Raw genomic sequence first — 22,970 nt, 5'->3', positions numbered from 1 at the left:
GATGAAGGGACTTCAATCTCAAAACCTTACAGTGCTGGTCCTCAGCAAGATCTAAAAGTACTTGATGAAATACCAAGGAAAGTACGTGTGGAACGATAACTTTGGAAGTAGACAGTGAAAAGTCTTATTATCTCTAAACAGAAAACATTGATGTCTACAAGGTTCCAGGTGCTGAAAATTCCTCTAGAATGGCACCCTCATCAATACACAGACCACTGCTTCTGACCCCAGGCCACAGCAGTTTTAAATCAAGGACAGATCCTATGATAACTTGAAAATCTTATTATTGGGAGGGGACATTCTAACATCTCTAAGCAGTTGAGGAGATGCCTAAGTTAATGGAAGTGTATGGAATTGTGTAGTAGAGTTGATTTTCTCTCAACTGAAGAATGAGACATCTACCGAGAGCATTGGAAATTCTGAAAATCATTTGCCCTGAGGCTATAAGGGCTCTACAGGAGACACTAAGCAATTCTTGAACTTGAAATTGCTCAATAGTATTCAGAGTAGATATGAGGGGCAAGCCTATGAGTCTGAATTTGGCCAAATTTAAGGAAACATCCACTGCTCAAGCCTGAGGACCATCAAAGTAGTAGTAATCATTTGGATGTCCCTGTTCATCTACATGCTAGTAAGTCTAAATAAGTGCTCCTTAAATCCCACATCAAGTGCCAAACTTACAGATGTAAAGGCCCTTGTGGGCAGTTTATTCTTCCCGAATCCCCAATTGCTAAAACACTGTCCTTCCACAGAATGAAGGATCAAACCAATATGTTGTTTCATTTCACTCACAGCAGCAAACTTTCCACAAAGACTTAGTTTCTGACCGGGAATAAACCTGTTAAGCATCCTGATATCTTTCCACTGCCCTGACATCTAAAAAGTTTACCAGGTGTAGTGTTGACCATTCTATATTGCATGTAAGTGTAATGACACTAGTTGAACTTCGTTTGTGTTGCATGACAGAGGGAAAAGATCAAAACCTGGACTTAGGTTTAAGAACAAAATGGACAATTCTTGGTTAAAGTGTCCCTCCTACAGTCCTGGAGCCAAAGTTGGGTCTCGATTACTTACAAATTTAATGAACTTTATTTGTAAGTCGTAATTCTTACGCTGAAACTTTTCATTAATTGAGCATGATTATCTGAAAATATCCCCAGTGAGGCCCTGTTTTCTAATAAGGAAAAGCCCTTACCATATAGGAAGTTTCCTTCAGGCCATTCATCTTTGACTAACAAGCATGCATAATTAAGTATCATCCCCACATCACTAGGTAAGAAAGAATAGGGATATAGAGAATTAACAATATAATGCATACAAATTGGGCTAGAAGAAGTAACAGGTCCTTGCCCTTTGGAATACTGTTGACAGAGTTGGCTAACTTGAATCACTGATTAAGTAAAAGTGTCTTGCTCCTAAAGTCGATCCCATCCACCAATGGGCAACAAGTCCCTGATATAACTTAGAGAGGGCCGCACACTAACCCAAACAAAGTGCACAGAACAGCAATACTGTGGATGTATTGGTAAGTGGAATACATTCTGCATGTGTACCACAAGTCTGACTATTCTTTGGAAAGGCACAAAACCATGCTAGAAAACCAACAAGTATGTGGGCAGACACTTCCAGTTATTCAGTCTCCAAATGTCCAAGAATGTCTCCAATTACTTCTGGAGCTCGTCCTAATGAATTACCCTTGGACCATCATTCCCGCTATATACAATCTCTTACTAAAAAGAGACTTATGAGAGATTTCTGCTGAAGACAAAGGAAGCCATAAGAGGGAGATTAAGCCAGTGGAGGACAACCAAAAAAGAATCACAACTACCACTCACCATCACCATGAAACATACTGGTCCCAAGTCTCTCCATGCATGTTAGGTGGTTTCAACTGTCCATATCCCAGAACCTGAGTCTGCACTTATCCCCGAAAGGTATAAAACAAGACTACCATTAGATAATCTCTTATCGCCTTAAACCGAGCTGCATAATCAGACAGGAAGCGAAAGTGTTCTCATTTCTTCCAAACCGAGTGAGTATAAGCATGGGGACATTACCCTGCATTATCAGAAATGAGTAATACTTGTCTTCCTTGCTAAAAACTCCCGCTGGCGACAAACCCTAAAGCTGTCTTCACAAACTCACTGGGTTGGCGCCTCCACCTCTCTAAGCAGTCGCAGAGATAAGACAACGTAGTTAAGTAAAAGGTAATAACTCAACAAGCTAGACAGAAACTCCAACACGTCTGTCAGTCTCAAGCTCATTTCCCAACAGGAAAGAGAAAGAAAGCGAACCTACTACTAAAAACGGTTAAAGCGTCTGTACAGCAAGAGGCGGTCTTCGGCTCTCTGTGACTTTAAAAGACACAAGATGACAAGCCAAGGCAGACCAAAAGAAATATTTGTGCATCTGAGGACGAGAAAAGTTACGAAATGCTCTATAATAGGAGAAAGCGTTGGTTCTCTTCTCCAATATTTAGAGGGCGCCAAATTACGCTAAGACAATTAAGACATATTCTCCATGTGGCCTCTTTCCTCAACAAAATGAGGATATAGCAAGGCGTAATGTTGCAACAAACGCCGACCAGCCCGAAAGAGTTCCTCCAACTCCATTCAAGCTCTTCTTCCACCAGCAGGCGACAGGAGGTAAACAAAAGAGCTTAAAGGATTGCTCTTTTTCCGCAACCCTCGGTGACAAAAAGTGACACTTGTTGATAAGAGGTGACAGCAGCTGAGTGCTGTATCACATCTAACACGACTCAATGAGAGAAAGACAGTTTTAAGCAACTCAGAACTCGTCCAAGTCCGCAAGGGTCAACTGCATTCACACGAATCAACAATGTCCGCATGAATCAACTGCAGGAAAGAAAACGAGGCGCCAGAAGTGGGAGGCGGTGGGAGATGAGTTACGACGACTCTCCCGCCTCGTTCGAAAGCGAACGTAATTACTTGAAAGCATTCCTATAAGAAACTTCGTTAGAAAGCTCTGAAGCTAGAATAATATCCAACTTGGCAAGAACTTTAGATACTACAGACAGTGTAGACTTGAAAGAGAAACATTAATCGAGGCAGTAGTAAAAGATTTGCCGATAGCCGAAGAGAAAGCAGGCAAAGAACGAACACAAGCACTATAAAGAAAGAGGAATATGCTAGCAGACGAGAATTTAGAATAATCAAAACATGAGAGAGATAAACAGTCTGAGTCGACATATCTAAATGTGTAAACCTCACTACAGATACCTTATCATCTTAATAAAATGTCTATACAGTGGACCCCTGGCATTCCCGTTCTCCGGATTCGCAGATTTCTCTTGGGAACATTGCCCCGCATTATTCGCGGAAAATTCGCCTAGTCGCGGTATTTTTCTATGAGAAATATTATGAAGGAGTTATGGAGTTCCATTTGACGTCTGTGTGTGTGTGTGAGAGAGAGAGAGAGAGAGAGTGTGTAATTGTTGTATGGATAGTTAACGACTGAATTGGCTGTTGGGGAGTTCTGGGTTGTCTGCTGGTGCAGTTGGAGATAGCTGTTATAGTTCTGTTTCTGAGTCTTTAGTCAGTCTTTGGTGAAACCTGGTGATAGTAGTGTCGCCAGCAGTCTATTGAAGGCATTGAAAGTCAGATAAGTTGTGTGTTTTTGTTTGTTGTTAAATTGGTGTTGTTTACTTAGAGTTGTTGTGCCTGTGCTGTTGGATTTGTTGTGCTTGTGAGTTTCTATTGAGTTATATGTGAGTTGTTATAGTTGAGGCTTCTTGTTGAGGAGCTGTTGTGGTTTTTTGGTGTGGTTGTAAGTTGTTGAGGGTTGTTATTGGTGAGCTGTCGTGATCCCTTGGTGTTGTTAGTGGGTGTGTGTGTTGCCTTTCTGTGTTGTTGTTTTTGTGTTGGTGGTTGGTTGTGTAGTGGTCTTTTGTTGTGATTGTGTTCCTTGTTTGTTGTTGTGTTGTTGAGTTGTGGTTGTGTTTCTGGTTTGTTGTTGTGTTGTTGAGTTGTGGGGTTGTGGTCCTTGGTTGTTGTGTTGTTGTTGAGTTGTGGGGTTGTGGTTCTTGGTTTTTGCCTTGTGGTTGTTAGTGTCTCTGCGACCTTGACCAGCGGATAGCACAGCATAGTGCGGAGTATCTGGAGTTGGGTAAATAGTACATGTGTTTTGAGTTTTTTTTGGGGGGGGTTTGTGTAGGTCAATTGTCCTGCTTGTATTCCATAGTGTGAAGAGGAAAGTGTGACTGCAGGTGGGTTGGGCAGCTGGATTAATTAGTTTTATGTGGGGGGGATTTTGCCTGCTTGTATTTCAAGCTTGTGATCCTGCCACAATATCAACAAATCCCTGGGTTTTATAAAATGCACTTTTTGTGATAAAACTACCAAAAAAACCATGTATTAAAATTTTTAGTGGGTTTTTCTTTTTCTTTTTTTAACTAACAAAATAGGAGGTTTTAAGCATTTTTATAGGAGTTCCAACTATTCGCGGGTTGTAACTATTCACCGGGTGTGTGTGTGTGTGTGTGTGTGTGTGTGTGTGTGTGTGTGTGTGTGTGTGTGTGTGTGTGTGTGTGTGTTATGCATCCCCCGCGAATACGGCGGGACCATTGTACCTATATTAAATATTATTAAACATATGCATGCTAACACCTCAAACTAGGTCTTGAAGATGACAGAATGCGCCTACAGAGAGAGCATTAATGCTTGACGAAATGGTCCATATGCGAACGCTTTAACGGTCCTTAGGTGATCGCTTTAACGGTTCTTTGGCGAACGTTTTAAACGAGATTCAGATCATGAAAAGGGCGAAGTAGTTATTGGAGGGCACAGAACCCCATCGTCCCTGAGAACCGACCCAGTTCCCTGGCAGCGGACATTACCAACTGTCGCAGGGCAGTCCTAGGCTCAGGCTACATACAGACAAGGGCACCAACACCTTACTTCTAACAGGGAACGCGAAAAAGAGCGCCCACTATCGAGGGATTCAGAACGTTCCCATAACAAACTCAGTTCAACTTGTATTAGAACTAAAAATAGGTTTAATGTTTAACTTCTTATTATGCTTTTCATAAACCAAATGGGGAGCAGAAGGCAGAGCTACAAAGGAAGTCAATAATAGCGCTACCAAAATGCCTAGCCTGAGTAGGCATAGACTGACCTAACTAAATGCACTACCAAAAGGCCTAGTCTGAGTAGGGATAGCCTGACCTAACTAATTGCTTTCGCAACCTATTAGTTCCCATCTTTCCTATATCTGACATATTCAGGCATAAATTTCTCAAAACAATTCCCTACATTCTTCACGTCTAGTAGTTCCAAGATCATGCTCTGCACCATTGCAAGTACAAACCGAATGTTGATCCACTTCCAATTTCAACAATCTGGTTACACCAAAAACATTCCTACATAGCCTAATGTTATTGGTTTTGCTTCCGGTGGAAGATATCCTGGCAAAATGAAATTACAATACCGTAAACAGCTGTAAAACAGCAAACTTCATAGAATACCAACAACCACCTAACCGCAATGGCGGCAAGGAGAATTCTGACAAGCGCTACAACATTCAAAACACACCTGGTGGAGAACAGGTAAACTAGACAGATATCTGGGCAGCCATTCAATTTTTTGTTTGAATGTCAACTTGCCTAATCGGCAGGGAGATATAGCTAATAACAGTAGGTAAGATTAATCTCAAATAAATACAGTTTTAAATCTTTTAACACAGCTATGTAATATGCTTCAAAGCATGACAGAAATTAATGTTACTAGGGAGCATTTTCCAATACAGCAACAACTTAATACAGGGCAGTATATATCATGATAAAAAGAAATCACAATTTTTTAAAGTAAATTGTGTTTTTACTAGCTATACAAACCTGAGGTCCTTTACGATAGGAATTACTTAAGGCGTAGCCTGGTCATGGGTGCTAAAATCTTTAAGAGGTTCGTTAGTTAACTACCAGTCCAGTCGTTGGTAGTCCCTCCAACTGGACATAAACATTCCAATTTGTTTTTGGCCCAGGTAGTAGACTGATGGATGGCATGAAGTGGGCAGTTAGTGTAAAGGACCTCAGGTTTGTATAGCTAGGAAAAATACAATTTACTTTTTAAAAATGGGATTTGTTGCTATGTGACATACAAACCCTCAGTCCTTTATGATAGGAAGACTCACTGATTGGTGGGTGGAATCTGTGTTACCTTCAGGGAACCAACTGGGGTTCCAGCCTACCTGAGATTTCCTTCCTGGTCATAAGAGTGAGGAAGGGAATCCAGCCACTGACTTCTGATCAGAGTTAATGAACTGCAAGATAATAGTCAAGTCTTCTGGGTTTACTCATAAAGGGGACGATGAGTCTCCCTTAAGAGAAAGCTAAGAACCATTATGTCGGAGACTATAAGGCAAATACAAGTTATGGGTTTGTCTTATGTCCAAGTCCCTCTTCCCTGCCTTGTGAAGAGAAGAGGCGGATATTTGCTTCTATTCACTAGTCAAAGAAAATAGATAGGCTACTCTAAGGAGTGCCTTACTTGCATCGGCAGCCTGGTCCAGCATATAGCGGTCTATATTACTCTCTACACAAAGGGAAAGAGTAGGATGAAAGATGAAAGGAGAGCCAGTTACTCTAGCCATGCTCATTCATAATGTACAAAGGGCGAGATGCAACTCTGTCCAGTTAGAGGAGCTGGGTAAACTACACAACTTGTTGAGCAGCCACCACTGGTCCCAGGGGTGAAGTGTCCAAGGACCTGTGGGTAATATCCCGATGGTACTGGAAAGTGAAGGTGGTCTGGTATGCCAGGCCTCCACTCTCAAAACCTGTTGAACCAACAGGTCCTTATGGAATACGAGAGACAGAGCAATGCCCCTAACCTCAAGCCCTCTCAAACGGAGTGTACCGGTGTCGTCCTCAGCAGTAGATACGCCTTCCTGATCGTCTCACGAAGCCAGAAAGATAGTGTTTTTGGACACCTCTTTCATGGAACCTATGGTGCTAATGAAGATTCATTGACACTAAGACTGGAGACATCAAGTTCTCTTCAGGAAGTGCTGTAGTGCTCTAACGAGACAAAGTAGCATCATCTGGATCATCACCAACAAAGTCATCCAGGGAGGGGATGGTGAAAGACTCTAATCTAGCGTCAGGAACCGATGGATTCTGAGTCTTCCTTACAAATTCTGGGAAAAAATCGAATGTAACCAATCCCCATCCACTTGAGTGTTTTACATCGAAAAAAAAGACCAAGAAGTTCACCAACTCTCTCTGCCAACATCAGGGCTAGCAGGAAAAATGGTCTTGAGGGTCAGATCCCTGTGAGGACTCTCATAGGGGCTCGTACAGGGCAAGAGTCACATCCAACTCAGGAGGCCTGAGATCCCTGGGTAGGCAGACTTCTTGAAGCTCCCTATGCGTAATGATATCTCGAAGGAGGATATCAATACCCTTCAGCTTTAAGACTAGGGCCAGTGTGGCCCTGTAGCCTTTTACATCTGAGACGGAAAGAAGCTTCTCTCAGTGAAGGAAGACAAGGAAATCCGTGACCTGCTGAAGAGTGGCTCCTAACCGTGTGATGCCCAGTCTACGACACCAACCACAGAAGATGGCCAAATTTCCCTGATATACCACTGCAGAGGACTTCCTGAGGTATCCAGCCATCTCTGTTGCTGCTTGGCAAGAAAAGCCTCTTGCTCGCAAGAGATGGAGGATAACCTCCAGCTATGAGGACACAGGGACAACACTGGCTGGTGGTACCGTTGACGAGTGACTGGCAGAGCAGGTTCTCCCATGGGGCAATCTCACTTGGTGCCTCGGAGAGAAGAGCTAGAAGGTCGGGATACCAAGGGCAGAACGTGAGAAAGGTGTAAACTTTGAGATTGTCCCACGGATGTTGAAATGTGTCCTTTGCAGCGGCCCATGGGTCTGGAACAATGGAACAGATGGTGCCTAGCTTCCTGTTGAACCAGGTGGCGAACAAGTCTTTGACTGGACATCCCCGTTAGCTGAACAACCTTTCGGCCATGTTTGTGTGGAGGGACCACTCAGTCTCTACCACCTGATCCTGGTGGCTGATCCTTCTTTGCCACTACATTCCTCTTGTCTGGAATGTATCTGGCTGACAGCTCTAATGAGTGTGCTACTGCCCACTCATGCACCTCCACCGTCAACCAGTGAAGCTCGAGGGAGGCGAGTCCTCCTTACTTGTTGATGTATGCCACTACCAATACCAGTGTCCCATTACATGTTCCTGAAACTCTTGTAGAGCCAGAAAGGCTGCCTTGAGTTCCAGGACGTTGATGTGAAGGTGCTTTTCGTGAAAGTTCCACACCCCTGGCCCTGCAGTCAGCAACTCCTCCAGGTGCGTGCCCCATCCTTTGGTCGATGCATCCAAGAACAGAAGCATGTCTGGAAGGGGAGTGGAGAGGTCCACTCCTATTACAACGTTCCTGTCGTCGAACCACCAGTTGAAGTGTTCTCTCCTGTGATACGGGGGATGAGAAAAGACTGAGGGTCACGTGACTGAGGCCAGTACTCCCTCAGTCTCCACTGGAGAGATAAAAGGTGAAGCTGCCCATGCAAAACCAGTTTCTCCAAGGACGACAGGTGACCTATCACGACCTACCAGAGCTGAGCAGGCTGTTCCTGTCGAGACAGGAATTGCCTCGCTGCCTCCCTGAACCTGGTGATACAAGAGTCCAAGGGGAAGACTCTTGCTGCTACTGTCCTCTGCTTGGGCTCGAGATCAGACTTCTCATGATTTATCAGGAACACTAGAACCCAACAAAACTTGAGGAGTCAATCCCTGTCCTGTAGCAACTGCGAACAGGAGCTCGCCAGGACCAGCCAGTAATCAAGATACCTCAATAGACGCATCCCTTACGAATGTGCTCAAGCTGAGACCCTGTTGAACACTTATGAACACCTGGGGAGAGGTCGAGAGCCTAAGGTACTTGTGGGGGGACTTCAAGCCCACCGTAAGCATGAGGTAGTTCTCCCTGATAGAGGCAAGCACTGTTCGTGTTGTTTCCATCTTGAACAGTCTAGCAAACGAATCGGTTCAGGGGAGAAAGGTCTATGACCTATATCCATCCCCACGAGGTCTTTTATAGCATTTTTGCTCTGCATCGTCTTTACTTCTTCCACTAGGGTCTGGTGCATCAGCGACTCTATGACATACAATATGGAGTAGATATCCCTCCCAAAGGACATCTACAACCCAGGTCTCTGCTCCATGTCACTGACATATTGCCCAACGGCTCGACAGGCACCCATCCACCAGTGGCAGCAGCTGGGGGGAAAATGCCAATCCTAGTGTTTCCCCTCACTCTTACCCTTAACTCCCTTTCCCAAAGGCAAGGAGGGCTGAAAGGGGTGTGATGTCACTCCTTTTGAAGATGAAGAAGAAGGCTGGGTTGTTCCTCAGACTCCCTTAGAAGAGGTCATCTTCTTCGTGGCCAAGAAGGAACCAGCTAGACTCGAAGGTCTAGCCAGAAGTCTTCGCCACTGCCTGGAGGACAAGCTGGTCTTTGACGTCATCCCTGTGCTTGTCCACCGCAGCATTCACCTGTTGAAGAGAGAGGTGGAACCCTGCAGCAGTCCGTTAAGTAAAGCCAATACAGACTCAGGGCCAAGGGACCTTGTGACTCAAGAGAGGCCAACGTTGCACCCCTTGAGCACTAGGTTTGCCACAGGTTTGCCATCTGGTGGGCCAGGTAGGAGATAGCACTGCCACCAGACTAGCACAGTCTCCCAAAACCCGAGTCTTTCTCCAGGATGATGACGCCGGAAGAAGCAGCGACTCTAGATACTGTGAAGGACTACAGGTCTAGCCAGAAGACTGTCTGGAAAGCTGCCATTACAGTAGCCTCCACTGTCGCTGCTTCCTGCTGAGAGAGAGAGAGAGGTACACTTTCACTAAAAAGGTGCTGCAGTGACAGACCGGGACCCAGACGAATCAGGTCCGGGTCTACCTGCTTTGTCGGTAAAGGTCTCTCCGAGTGTGTAGAAGCGCCTCTGGTGAGGTAGAGGGGGAAGCAGCTTGTTTGAATGATTGGACCTGAGAAAATTTTCTTGTCCAGAGACAAGTCCATTCCCTGGTCCAACACACCTTCAGCCAAAGACTACCACAGCAACCCGGTGAAGACAATGGGTTCCTTCTTGGGTCCCCAAAAAGCCTTGAGGCAAGAGAAGCGTTCTCCTGTAAAGGAGGCCACGATCGCTTCCCCAAGATAGTTATGCTGACGTATCAGCAACATGATCTCTGCTAAAGTCCTCTGAATCTCGGGGGTGTCCAAGTCTCTGAGTAAAGGGCCCATCTTCACTCAGGGAGAACCTCATCAGAGCCCCTCAACGCTGTGGGCGTATGTCGATGTGGTCCTAAAATCCCCAGACGATGAATCCCGAGGAGATCCCTCCCAAGAATTCCTACTGTTCGCCTCGCCCCTCCTGGTATATCCTGAGGAAGTAAGAGGGAATAGGAGAGGAGGATCGGATGCTCTCATTCTTTCTGATAGCACAGCTGTCAAGAGGGAATGAGCCACATCCTGGTATCAACCCACGGCGACAACAGGGACATGGGTCTAAGAGAACATGTTCCCCTCGGTGAGACACTTTCCCGGGAGGGATGTAGAGGCTCTTGCCCTGTTGCAGCAGCGCCACTGCCAGCAGTGACGTGGCTAGTAGCAACGTAGCTAGTAGCGACATGGCTAGAAGCAACATGGCTGCCAGAGCCATGGCCACCAGCAATGTAGCTAGCAGCTAAGTGAGAACTTGCATCATCCTCATGAGGCATCTCAGCCTTGTCCCAAAGGACAAAGATATTGATCCTGGCACCTGCAGAAGAACCAGGCTTGGTCTTCACAGATGAGTCCGAGCCATGGCTCTGTCCCTGCTCTCGCCCTGCGCCACTGCCTTGGCAAGGAGAGGACTCCCCTTCCTTGGCTGTGGATGTACATCCTCCCTTTAAAGGTCGTACACTTGGAGACGCTCGCAAATGAGATTCCAACACGGTCTCTGTCCCTTGAGCAGCACCCTTGGGAATAGAGGCTGGTGAATGAACCTTAGTTCAAACTCCAGAGGCTCCTGAGACCCTGGGTTCCTGGGGACAGCATCACAGTTACCACTTCCGAGGAAATGGGAGAGCCAGCGAGAGAGCCAACTGCTTCCTCCCCGGAGGGAGGAGGCAAGACCCCAGAAGCCTCAAGGCGAGACATCTTCGGGGGCAGAGGAGCTACCTTCCCCTTCTTAGGCCATGAAGCCTTCAAAGGGGAGGTGAGGAGGCGGCAGACAATGGTGACGGGATCTCTTCTTCTTTGCCTACCTCTTCAACAGCTTCCGCAGTAGTTGTCACCGCCTCCCTAGGGGCGGCAGACGACTCATCAGGTCCAGGAGCTGGTACAAGGGCAGATCCGGGGACAGGAGCAGGAGCAGGAGCAGGTGCAGGAACTATAGTGGGAATGGCAGGGGGGAATTACCTCTGTCACAACCAGAGGAAACAGAGGACCTGTAACCCTTGGGACAGGTAGCAGTGCCATGTGAAATCCAGGAGAATGAGGCACTGCAGATAGAACTGGCAACTGGTAGGCTGGTAGATGGGGCCTAGTCATCATCACTACTGAAAGTGACACATTCATAGGATGGTGCGACCAGACCAGGTGAGAAGGTGTGTAATAACTGCATGGGTCACTGTGCTGCTGGCACCTCTTACTTAGGTGTGCCAGTAAAGCCTGGATCATCGGAGTGCCAGACAGTACCAAAAAAGGCCACGCCTGTTCCAAACCTGACATCTCACCTGCGGAAGCAAAATTCAGGTTAATTGAGGGGTCGCTTCTCACTCTGAAGGCGTACCTTTGATGTGAGGGAATGCCCCTGTAGGAGTGCTCCCCAGGTCTGCGGCCACAGCCGACCTCTCCTCTTCCCTCTTCAACTCTTCGGTAGGGGAAGAAGTGGAAGCCTCCCCCGAAGGGGTGGCAGCAAGTACTGGACAGTTGCCAGGAGAGAAGTAAGGAAGATGAGAAGTTAGCTATCATAGGCGGGGTGGAAGGCGTATTACTCCCTGCCACAGGTTTACTCTTCCTAATATACTTCCTCCTCCCGGCAAAACTCCCCCACTGCAACACAGACCACAAAGAACACTGCACACATATCATCCAAATTACAGTGGTCCCCCGTATTCGCAGGGGACGTTACCAGACCCCCTGCAAATATTTAGAATCCGCGAATAGTTGGAACCCCTTATAAAAACGCTGAAAACAGCCTCTTTTGTTAGTTAAAACCCTAGAAACCCAATAAAAAATTTTATACTTTTTTTTTTTTTTTACAGTGGGCCCCTGTATTTGCGTTCTCCAGATTCGCGGACTCACAGATTCGAGGATTTCTCTCTGGACCATATCTCCATTATTTGCAGGAAATTCGCCTATTCGCGAGTTTCCCAATGATAAATAATCACTTATTAGTGTATTTTGATGTTACTTTCATGACTAAATACATTTTTATGATACAAAAATGATTTACTAATTTTAAAATATTAATATTGATCAATACTGTATTAGTAAGTTTAATAAGATTAAATGATATCACATAATAATAATAATAATTCTCTCTCTCTCTCTCTTTTACAGAGATGTATGTTTTTGTATGATAAATAAATGATTTACTATTTTTCAAATATTAATATTAATGTTAAGAGCAATCAATTCATAAAGAAAATACTATAGTGAGTTTGTAAGATTTTAGTTTATAAATTTAAAAATGATGTAAGAATGAAGGAAATCCCAGTCTTCACGCATCTTTCTTTCCAACTCCAGGTACCAAGCTGAGGTCCAACAGTTGTCAAATATATCAAGTATGTGACAGGAGGGGAGGGCGTGTGTTTCTCTCTCTCTCTCTCTCTCTCTCCTCTCTCTCTCTCTCATCTCTCTCAATCTGCTCTCTCTCTCTCTGACTGAGGGAGATTTTAGGGTACATGTATGTATAATATGTTTATAATATTTTTGAATAATGATGATAATAATAATAATATAATAATAATAATGCAACTGTAATTACAAAAATCTAAAGTGATAGTATTTTAAAGAAATACTACAATAATCTTTCCATTTCACTCTTTCAAATAATGACAACTCTCTCTCTCTCTCTCTCTCTTACAGAGATGTATTTTTTTTATGATAAATAGATGATTTACTAATTTTCAAATATCAATATTAAGAGTACGTAAACAGCAATAATATAAATTCATTAAAGAAAATACTAAAGTGAAGTAGTAAGATTTTAGTTTATAAATAAAATTATGTAAGAATGAAAGAAAATCCATTCTACCCCACATGTCTTTGAACTCCAGGTAGCCAAGCTGAGGTGGCTGGGGTCCAACAACTGTCAAATATATTAAGTAATGTGACAGGAGGGGGAGAGAATTGCCAACTAGGTTGTGTTGCCCACTCAAGTTCGTGTAATTCTCTCTCTCTCTCTCTCTCTCTCTCTCTCTCTCTCTCTCTCTCTCTCTCTCTCTTACTAAGATGAGAGAATTTCTATGGTGCATGTGTTTATGTTTATTAATATTTTAAAAATAATAATATTAATAATATAACTAATTTCAAAATTCATATGTGATTGTATTTTAAAGAAATACAATAATCTATCCATTTCACTCTTAAATAAGGATAACTCTCTCTCTCTCTCTCTCTCTCTCTCTCTCTCTCTCTCTCTCTCTCTCTCTCTCTCCACACAAGAGACATATGTTATAGTGGTAACTCTCGCCCTCTGTTTGGGCTGGAAGTGTATGTATACATTATATCTTGAAGGGCATTACTACATTTTATGGTAAAATAATAATATATGTATACAGTACTAGTTTTCTAATAATATTAAATTTAATGAGCTTCAACAATAACAATAAAATTTCTCTCTCTCTCTCTCTTACCTATGTTTGTTTTGTAGTATAAATAAATGATTTACCTTATAACTAATTTTTAAATATTAATAAGATGAATAAAAAAATAGTGATTCCCAGTCTTTTTATCCACTTCGAGGAAGGAAGGCAGGGGAGTAAATGACAGTTTGATATACGTATTGGTGGAGGGGAAGGAGTCGGAGTCTAGGAGTTATTCTCTCTCTCTCTCTCTCTCCCTTCTCTCTCTCTCTCCTCTCATCGTCTCTCTCTCTCTCTCTCCATGCAATTCCTCTCGTCGATTCTCTTCCTCTCTCTCTCTCTCCTATCCTCTTCTCCTCTTCTCGCATCTCTCCTCTCCTCTCTATTATATTATTTATGAGTTTGACCTGTGTCTGCCGGTGAAAAGTTCCTGTAGCTCACTTTTCTAAGTATAAATAGATCCTAAATATACCAGAGAAAAAGCTAGCATGGTATGCTGAAGTTACTACCCTCAGCTCGAACACCCCAAGGCCGTCGGTATAAGCACTAGGGCGAGTGGAAGCCACTTCTCACAGGACTTCAGCCAATTAGAGGATTCCTTTCCAAAATCCCTCCCACAGCAAGAGCCGTTACAAAGGCTACCCCCTCTCCTTCCGCTCGCTACTACTACTACTACCACGCCCGCCATCTTCATTCCTGTAATTAGCCTTTGTGTGTTCGCACGCATCTTCAGTTGCTCCCTTGGTGCCTTATTTTGCCGAAGCTATGTCTTCCGCGGAACTCTCTGCTTCTTCATCCAACTTGAGTATTCCAAATTGTTTTCGTAATTCGTATGGTTACGACGCATTCCAAATTTAGCCTTCGGTCCCTTAAAAAACATACTGGGGTGCTGCTAGTTCATCCGCCATTTGGTTGCATCATCAGAAGCGTGCGTTATTATTACTGGTTATTTCCTTTATTTTTATATTTATGTTAATTTTTTATTTCATTACGGTTATCGTTACCGTTTTCGTATCACGTGCTTATTCACAGCCGACTGAGTTCGCATCTGGTTCGTATTTTAAGGTCGGCCTAACACGCTCATGACGTCCTCTGGGGTTCTAAAAATTTGATTAATTCATATTCTAGCTTCTGGCTTCTTCCCAGCTCTTCAAGAGCGTGTTCGTGCCCCTCTATGCGCATTTTTTATCAATGTGTTGCATATGTACTTTGCAGGGCTACTAGCTAGCCTATCGTATTTATCATCGTAGAGGAGGGAGTCCTCTCTCTTTCTCTCTCTCTCTGCCGATACGTGACACGCATGTGTTATTGTTTTAATGCGAACCAGATAGGTTTTTTTATTTATGCACGTTTATGATTTTCATATCACTGAGAGGTTGGATGAGTTGCTTTCCTCCCCTGGCTTACCCGACCAGGCCTAGACTAGGTTTTGGAAGGTAGGCTAGGTGCCCCTACCCCTATACCCTTACCTCTCCCCCCATCCGCGCTACGGTGCTAACAGGGAGGATATCAAGGATAGAGAGTATCTCTCTCGTCATATTGTTGGACCTATCCTCCCTACCTGACCAGATCGAAAATTTTGATTTTGGAGGGTTTGGTTGAGTGCCCACCGCCCACGTCATGACGTCCTTGGAGGTTTATCTGGCCTACCTGACCAGATACATAGTGATCTCAGAGAGTTAGGCTAGATCCATGCTGGGTATTTTCCTTACACCTTATGTTCCTCTTCCAACTCTTCCATGATACCTCATTATTGTATTGTATATTATATTGTTTATTGTATATTATATTGTTTATGCACATTTATGATTTTCATATCACTGAGAGGTTGGAAGTGTTGCTTTCCTCCCCTGGCTTACCCGACCAGGCCTAAACTAGGTTTTGGAAGGTAGGCCAGGTGCCCCCTACACCTTTACCCCTTAGGCCTCTCCCCCTGTCCGCGCTATGGTGCTTGTGGGGAGGGCATCAGGGATAGAGAGTCTCTCTCTTGTCATATTGTTGGACCTATCCTCCCTAACTGACCAGGTCGAAATTTCAATTTAGGAGGGTTTGATTGAGTGCTACCGTCCACGCCATGACGTCCTTGGAGGTTTATCTGGTCTACCTGACCAGATCCATAGTGATCTTGGAGGGTTAGGCTAGATCCATGCTGGGTATTCTCCTTACACCTTATGTTCCTCTTGCAACTCTTTCATGATACCTCATTATTGTATTGTATATTATATTGTTATTTTGGGTGGTCTGGTATGTATATCACCTTGGCCTAGCCTCCTTTAGGATAACAGTGGGCTTACCGCCTCCTGCCCCCTTTAGTAGTATGCTATGACCTTCCGTTTGAGAGTGATCACTGATCGGTTGCTTTACCAATCACGACTGGCCATGGGCCCAGTCAGTCTACTACCCCCCCCGTAGTAGTAGGCTACACAGCCTCCAGTAGGTGTCTATCTCTGATCGGGTATTGTGGCCAAGCCATCACGACCGACCACCCCCCACTCACACACATCCCCCCCCCCCACCCCCCCCCCCCCCCCCCCCCCCCCCCCCCTTCCCAGCTCGGCTCTGCCTGACACTGTCTTATAGCTCGCGGTGCTAGTAACCTTACGATGAACGGCCGCTAGAGTAGTTCAAGTGGAGGTGAGGAGGAAGGAAGGGTTACTGGTATTATATATAACCACCTTGATGTCTCCAAGTGAGTAGCTCCTCTGGCTTGATATTGGTCTAGCATCACACCAGCCAGCGGGCAGCGCACCAGATTGTACATTTATACTGCTTTGCCGCCCAGTTGTCTCTTCTCCCCGTTGTCTCCGCCGTCTCAATCAAGGAGAAATGGATCGGGCTGGGAGTTGTGCTCCCCCCGCCTCGATGCATTCAGGCTCAGGTATAGGATTTACCTTCTCCTGTTCCACTCGTTTCAGCCCGGTTCCGTCGGCATTGCTTATGGCAACGAGATTATGAGACTCTGAGTAGGCTAAGCTCTTTAAGGATTACTCCTGGTTACCAGATACTGTATATATAAAAACTATAGATATCTCCGGACCTTTAAGGTTCTGACGTAGTGTGACTCACCATCACACTCGCCATCGGAGTTATTGTACTAAGTTTCCGCAGCTCAGTTTCTGTTCTCTCGTTTTGTTCAAAACTCCGGTGGGGACGGTAGATGGTTCAAGTATACGACTACGACAATTCGTAGCCTTCTGATTCAGTTCGACCGGACTAGAGATTAGGACTTTCCTTTTCTCCGGTCCGGCGTGTCCCAGACCCCATACACTGGGCTGATCTCTACCTTCCGGAGGACGGAATCCAGAGCAGGCGAAAACATCCAGAGCTTTTCTTTTATTCATTCTAAGGGTGCCCTGCTACCCTTTTCAAGCCCTGCAGCCATGTAGTCTGTTGGTCGCATTCCAACTGCGCCGTGCAACTTGAGGGCTACATGGTCTGGCATCCCGGCGCGTGTACCGTCTGCTACGACATGGTGGCAATTATTTCTGATGAGAAAGCTACCTTGGCCCTCCGGCATGGGACAAGGGTGGCTCTAAGGAAGGAGGAGGTAGGTGGGGAGGTAAGTGAGGCAGTTAGTCTCTTAAGTCCTACTCCTTCTTCCTCTTCTTTCCGGGGTTTCTCTAAGTCCACCCCTGCTTGGGAAAGATCGGTTTCGGTCATTCCCAAGATTAAAACAGTAAAACCAAGATCCCTTCCAAAGGGATCTAAACCGGCTCCGACAGCAGCGACTTAGTCGTCTTCGGCCCCAAAGCCGTCAACCTCTGCTACTAAGTCACCTGCTGTTAAAGCTTCTCCCCCTCCTAAGGGGTCGAGAGCCAAGTCCTCCAAATCTAAGACGACGAGTCCGGATTTGATCAGGAGGCATTCGCTAACCTTCTAATGTCGAAGGTTAGGGAAGCAGTTGATGAGAGGCTAGAGTCGATACGATTCGCCTAGGGTACGGATACCTCCAGCCAGACAATAACGTCCACGACCGAGAGGATCAGACCCCTGGAGGAAATGATGACCGGATTCCTCCAATCCAGAACCATGGCTCTGACCATGACAGTTCCGGATGCGTCTAAGCTGCCGCCATTTGAGAATAACAACCCGGGGATGCGTTAACACCAACTGACGCCCCATAAAGGTAGCTTCACTATGCTTGTGACCCCAGAAGGAGTTCCGTCACCCTGTGCAACCAAAGTGGCGGAACTAACCATGCAAGTTGCGGCAGAGGATAAACCCTTACCAGCTCTAAAGGAGACAGAGGCTACCTCTCTACTCTTCCCCCGCAAATGTGGAATTCTGTAATGACGCTCCAGCTACGTTTACAGCAGGTAAACTCGACCGGAACTCGACCCGGATTGCGCCTCCACCCTGTTTGCACAAAAGCTACCTAGGATTCCGGACCACTTGGTCAAAGAGGAATTCGAGGCAAGAACCAGATTAGGAAGGTCGATCAACTCAAGTCACTGTGGCGGAGTTGGTTGCGTCAACCTTCACTGATGAACAGTTGTTCCGGGTCCTCGCGAAAGCCCTGTTGCACACTTTCCAAGCGGACCTGTACGAATTCATTACGGCGAGACGAGCCTGCAGGAAGTACGTCCTGGCAGGCGCCTCTATAAGGTACGAGCCTAACAGACTCAAAGTCCTCAATATGGGGCGAAAATCTGTTCCCGAAAGACGAAGTTAACAACGTCTTTCATGAGGCAGCCAGAGCTAACCAGACCTCTCATCCTCAGGCGGTAGTGCAAGCGGTTCCGGTCTCTCAGGTCGGTAAGCCTTCGACATCTATGGCTCAACCTCAGCAGCAGTTTGTTCTGATGCAAACTCCGCCAGCTCAGCAACCTTCAGCCTCTCAACAGCCATAGTAACCTCCCCAGCCTTCAACCCCTCCTACGAGTCGCGAGGCGCATTTCTCAGCTACAATAAGCATGCCGGAAGTAGCAGAGCCAGAGGTGGCGCCCGGCTACGGGGCGGAGCAAGAGGTAGTGGCTTCAGAGGAGGCAGAGGTAGCAGACCTGCAGCCAACCAGTGAGAGCCCGCAGGTGGGAGGGAGATTATGTCTCCTCCGGGACCATTGGACCTTCAGTCCATGGGCCCACAGTACAGTCTTCAAAGATCTAGGGTGGAAATGGGAGAAAGGGCCCCCTCCACCGATCAGTTTTCACCAGACTCCGACAACGGACCTTCTAGACTATGCCAAAGATCTCCTCCAAAAGGAGGGCTATAAAGAAAGTAAAACGCCTAAAGTTTCAAGGACGTCTGTTCAGTGTCCCAAAAAAGGACTAACAAAAGAAGAGTGATTCTGGACTTGTCCCATCTCAACTCTTACATTCAATGCGACAGATTCCGCATGTTGACCGTCTCGCAGGTGCGGACCTTACTTCTCCGTGGGGCCGTCACCACCTACATAGATCTTACAGACGCTTACTATCATGTTCTGATAGCAAGGAACTTCTCTTCGTACCTAGGCTTCAAACTAGGAAAACAAGCTTACTCATTCACAGTCATGCTGTTCGGGCTCAACATTGCGCCCAGGGTATTCACCAAATTAGGAGAGATGATAGTTCAAGAGCTAAGAACTTAAGGGGTAATGTTAGTAGCATATCTAGACGACTGGCTCATTTGGGCAGCCAGCGACGACGAGTGTCTCAAGGCAACAGCCAAGGTGATAAAATTCTTGGAATTTCTGGGTTTCCAGATAAACAAGGGAAAATCTCGTCTCGTTCCGGCATCCCGGTTTCAATAGTTGGGAATCCAATGGGACCTAAACAAGCACAAACTATCCCTCCCATCCAAGAAGGTCAGGGAGATAGCAAAGGCTACGAGACAGTTCAAGAACAAAAAGGCTTCTCGGCGTACCTAAGAGAGAATCCTAGATTTGCTACAGTTTGCGTCGGTAACAGATGTCCTATTGAAAGCCAGACTGAAGGATATTAATCGAGTCTGGAGGAAGAGAGCCAACGTCAAACTTAGGGACAAGATCTCTATAATTCCACCTATTTTAACAAAAAAGCTCCGTCCATGGACGGAACGCCGGAACCTGGCCAAATCAGTACCACTACAATTCCCATCCCGTCTTTAACTATCCACACGGATGCATCTCTGAGCGGTTGGGGAGGCTATTTACAACACAAGAAAGTCCAAGGAACGTGGTCGGAGACGTTCCGCCAGTTCCACATCGATATTCTAGAAGCGACATTTTCTTGACTTTAAAACGACTGGCTCCAGCCAGAAACACTCATATAAGATTAGTCTCGGACAGCTCAGTAGTAGTCCACTCCATAAACAGAGGAGGCTCCAGGTCAAGCAAAATAAATCACGTAATGATTGCAATTTTTCGTTAGCAACAAAAAATCATTGGCACCTGTCAGCCACTCACCTGGCAGGAGTAAAAAATGTCATCGCAGACTCACTTTCTAGGACGACTCCGCTGGAGTCAGAGTGGTCCCTGGACAGGAAGTCGTTTCATTGGATTTGCAATGAAGTCCCGGACCTTCAAGTAGATCTGTTCAACACGGAATCCAATCACAAACTACCATGTTACGTGGCCCCCAACCTGGACCCTCTAGCTTACGCAACAGATGCGACAGCCATAGATTGGAACAACTGGCAAAAGATTTACCTGTTTCCACCAATGAAATTTCTGATGAAAGTCCTGCACAAACTAAGATCTTTTCACAGGACAGGTAGCATTGGTGGCACCCAATTGGCCAAAGAGCAACTGTTTTCCACTTCTACTAGAACTGAATCTCCGGCCCAAACGGATCCCCCGTCCAGAACTGACACAAGTAGTACAAACTAGGACTGTGTCAGCTTCCTCAAGAATTCTGAGTGCCCTAACTTTATGGACTTCATGAAGTTTGCGGCCCAAAAGAATCATAGAATCAGATAAAAGAGTCAACGCTCAGGCAGTATGATTCAGCAGTGAAGAAATTGGCCATTTTTCTAAAAGATTCGGATGCTCAAAACATGACTACAAATCTGGCAATTCGTTCTTTAGAACTCTATTTGAGAAAGGCCTAGCCACTAGTACCATTACTACAATCAAATCTGCCTTAAGGAAGATTTTTCAGCTTGGCTTTAATATTGACTTATTCGTGCTTCTCTTCAATACCAAGAGCATGTGCCCACCTGAGACCAGTAGACCGTCCTCATACGATCTCCTGGTTTTTGAATGACTTACTTAAATTAGCCTCAGACACTGATAACGAATCATGCTCATATATAACCCTTCTCAGGAAGACCTTATTCTTAATGAACCTGGCCTCAGGGGCCAGAATATCTGAACTCTCGGCTCTCTAGAAACCCAGGTCATGTCGAATTCCTCCCGTCAAGTGAAGTATTACTATCCCCGGATCAGAGGTTCTTGGCTAAGAATGAGGACCCACAAAACAGGTGGGCTCTATGGAAAATTATTCCTCTTACACAAGACACATCATTGTGTCCTGTTGTCACCCTTAAATCTTACCTCGCCAGGACTTCCGAAAAATCTTCAGGCCCTTTTTATTAGAGAGGTGGTATGATCTCCCTAAAAGGTTTTAGACAACAAATACTCTATTTTATTAAACAGGCCAACCCGGATTCAGTTCCACACGTCCATGATATCCGAGCAGTGGCTACCTCGATTAACTATTTTCACAATATGAATTTCGAAGACCTGAAGAAATATACGGGTTGGAAATCTCCGACAGTATTTAAACGCCACTATCTCAAAAACTTAGAGGCCCTTTAATTCTCAACAGTGGCTGCAGGGAGCATAGTCTCCCAGGAATGACCGAGTCTTAACAACTCCTTCCCTTAGCTCTGTCAGTCCTCCCTTAATACTCTCTCCTTCTACCTGCCTCGCTCGTATTCCCCACCAACCCCGTCTTCCGGGCCGGGCTGGTTTGTTTGCCATTCCGCCACTGGAACTTGTATATAGCTTGAAACCATATTAGTATCACTTCCCTGCCCTGTACATATTTTGTATATTGCTTCAGATACCATTCCATTATATTGTCTGTTATTACTAATTTTAAGTTCTAGTTTAAGTTCTAGTTTAATTAGTCAGATAAGTTGTCCGTCTTATTACGGCTCATTGGATGGCAATTCTGATACTTTTTCACCGGCAGACACAGGTCGAACCCAGAAAAGGGATTTTGACAAAGGAAAAATCTATTTCTGGGGTAAGACCTGTGTCGCCCAGTGAACCCGGTCCTCTTTCTTTCCCAACCCTTTAGCCAGTCCAAGCTTGGGTGTCTATTCCAGCAATGAAGATGGCGGGCGTGGTAGTAGTAGTAGTAGTAGCGAGCAGAAGGAGAGGGGGTAGCCTTTGTAACAGCTCTCGCTGTGGGAGGGATTTTGGAATGGAATCCTCTAATTGGCAGAAGTCCTGTGAGAAGTGGCTTCCACTCCCCCCAGTGCTTATACCGACACCCTTGGGGTGTTCAAGCTGAGGGTAGTAACTTCAGCATACCATGCTAGCCTTTTCTCTGGTATATTTAGGATCTATTTATACTTAGAAAAGTAAGCTACAGGAACTTTTCACCGGGGGACACAGGTCTTCCCCCAGAAATAGATTTTTCCTTTGTCAAAATCCCTTTATTATTCTCTGTCTCGGAAATAATTCATAATTTCACTCTTGATGGTCAGATATATGATGCTGCCATTTAATGGTCTCTCTCTCTCTCTCTCTCTCTCTGTGTATTATTGGCTTTAGGTAAATATTTTTAATGGTAGAATGTTTAAGATGACTTGGAAATGATATTAATAATATAACCTTAAAGATTAATACAGTTATAGGTTAGTAAATTAAGGTATATTTGAAGTAGGATGTTATTTAAGGTATACATTTGGTATCTAAACTTTCAAGTTAGGCAGTTATAAGCATTTTTAGAGGTGGTTTTAACTATACACAGGTTTTAACTATTCATGAGGGTGTCTGGTACACATTCCCGGCAAATACGGGGGAACACTGTAATAGTTTTAATCACAAAAGTACATTTTATGATGAAATTGACTTTAAAAAAAAAAGAAGAAGTAATTTCTGGATATTTCTCATAGAAAAAAACCGCAAATAGGCGAAATTTCTGCGAATAATGGGGGAATGTTCCCTCAGAGAAATCCACGAATGCTCGAGTCCACAAATACGGGGGGTCCACTGTACAC

At 45.1% G+C, this 22,970-nt stretch overlaps 1 protein-coding gene across 2 annotated transcripts in view; it reads right to left on the bottom strand.

The window, feature by feature from the left end:
• Positions 1 to 22,970, bottom strand: part of LOC135212131 (U1 small nuclear ribonucleoprotein C-like) — an 89,195-nt gene that overhangs the window by 41,753 nt on the left and 24,472 nt on the right. The gene's annotated exons all lie outside the window — the stretch shown is intronic.

This window comes from Macrobrachium nipponense, chromosome 40, assembly GCF_015104395.2.
Source record: "Macrobrachium nipponense isolate FS-2020 chromosome 40, ASM1510439v2, whole genome shotgun sequence".
Classification (NCBI taxonomy): Eukaryota; Metazoa; Arthropoda; class Malacostraca; order Decapoda; family Palaemonidae; genus Macrobrachium; species Macrobrachium nipponense.
The sequence above is the reverse complement of the archived record's forward strand: the minus strand, read 5'-3'. Positions and strand labels throughout refer to the sequence as shown.